We start from the raw sequence: 2,390 nt of genomic DNA, 5'->3' as shown, positions 1-2,390 counted from the left end.
GGTTAGGGTTGGTTTGTCTGCAGGAGATGTCTCTCTCAAACCTGAGAAGCAAGAGCAGTGTCTGCCTCAGGTCTCTGTGGTCTTTATATTCTCACAGGTGTTTCTGCACTGTCACTGTTGACTGGCATCACTGAGCACATGATGCAGATTAACAGCTCCAATGTAAGCACAGATGCATGCCTTTAATAAAAACACACAAGTCTTAAGTGGGCTGCTCAACCTTAGGACTACTTCAACATTTTTAGCATGAATGAACACTTTCAAAGGAAGGCCCAGGAGAACCAAAATGGTTTCTAGAGAGTGACAATTTGAACAGGCTGTCCACAATGGTTTCTAGAGAGTGACAATGTGAACAGTCTGTCCACAATGGTTTCTAGAGAGTGACAATGTGAACAGGCTGTCCACAATGGCCTCAGCCTTGCCCAGTCACTGACAATTAAGGGGCTCGCCATCATTCATTGGCCATGGCAATTGAAGAGTAAAATGCTAGGATTTTGCCCCTAAATGTTGATGACGAATAGTCTGAATATTTCCATGACATATACATATACATATATATATATATATATATATATATATATATATATATATATTATAAGAAACTTATATTTATAACATACTACTTGGTGAGAAACCTTGGTGACTGAGTTTAGTGAAATGCAAATCTTTGTTCCATGAAATATTTCTTGTGCTGAACATGTATTACCAACTAGAAGAATATTAATAATTGATATTGTTGTGGACCTGAACTTTATATATATATACACACACACACAATTGTCTTTGTTAATATTAATTTGGACACAATGGAGGTCCAATTGTGAACATATTACAAGTCTATAATTTGTTTTTGTAGACAAAGTCAAACTCTTTTTATTACACTGTGCTAAAATGTTATTTTGAATTAGTCTCTGTACATTAACATGTTTTGCTCAAATCTAAATAGGAAATGTATGTGCATGACAGTTAAGAATCTGTTTTTTTTTATTATTAGCTAGAAGATACTACTGTACTAGGCACCCCTTGGAAAATGAGCTGTAATTGCAAAGGGTTCTTAGCCAGATTAAAAAATAAGGAATTGAACCGAAAGACAGAGGGGTTCACCAGTTTATTTTATGTGAATAAATCAGCCCCCAACTTTGATGCACTGAAACTTACTTCTACTGGTTTAACTATTCTGCAGAGCCTCCGGTACAAAATACAGAAACATGCACAATATAGACTTTTACTTTAATTAACAGTTTTGCATAAAGTACAATACACAAAGAAGTCTTGTTTGCAGTTATTTTAAATAAATTCTGAATGTACAGTGGGTATGTACTGTGAAAAGCACCTAAGTGTCATACCCTACCAGTTCTAAAATGCATTTTATACAGATAACTAGAACTGCTGAATAAACCGAGGCATACATTTTTTCAAGTATATTTTTTTAATTAGTTTAGATGCCTCGAATGTGTTTTTTTTTTTTTACAGCTTTTAAAAAACTGTACATACATACCATCCATACTGGATTTTCAAAATTTTTATTCCATCAAGTTTGCTGTAGTAAGACTAAAACAATGTAAAGTTTTTTTTTTTTTTTTGGATGTACAATTTAAGGTTTAAAGGTTAAAATGACATCAGGATGTTTCGGACAACAGCAGCTGTTCTTTAGTTGTTTGTTTACTTTTCTTTTCACAAAGCTGAAAGGCTTTTGTCTAAATCATCCAGAAATCAAATACATATTTTTTAAATAATTTAAATCCTTCTGTGTAGATCGCAAAAAAAAAAAAAAAATAATAATTATACACTGCAGTTATACCTCATTTCAAACCTAAAGTTATACATCATTCCAAAAATGTAGTAAGGTTTTATATCTTATATAATATATATATATAATATATATTATATATATATATATATATATATATTATATATATTATATATAACCATATGTGTTGTGTATACTTATATAAAGCAGTGATGCATTACCAAAATCTCTAAGCACCATGACCGCGCAGAAGGCCCTGGGATTGAAACCAGGTGGCTGCTGATGGTACAGATATGCTCTGGATCTTCAGGCTTCAGTTTACATTTGTACTTCAGTGAAGGTATTTTGTTCTTTTAACTTTTTTCCAAGCATTAAGCTGGGTGTAAAAAGATCAAATTTTCTACAGCACCACTATATATCACTCATTAGCAAACTATACTTTTTCAACTGCACCTTTTCAAAACACCCTCCAACCATATGACACAAGAATGGCATATATGCTATTCATTACACTTGGCACAATACAGGATGACCACTAATATAATCAACAATACAAAATTGCTTTGAGTGCATTTTGAAAGAGGGTGATTTACATTTCTCCCAGCCTCATTTAAAAAAAAAAACAAAAAAAAAAAAGTCT

This window comes from Polyodon spathula, chromosome 3 (genome assembly GCF_017654505.1).
Source record: "Polyodon spathula isolate WHYD16114869_AA chromosome 3, ASM1765450v1, whole genome shotgun sequence".
NCBI classification, from domain to species: domain Eukaryota; kingdom Metazoa; phylum Chordata; class Actinopteri; order Acipenseriformes; family Polyodontidae; genus Polyodon; species Polyodon spathula.
Note: the sequence above shows the minus strand (reverse complement) of the source record.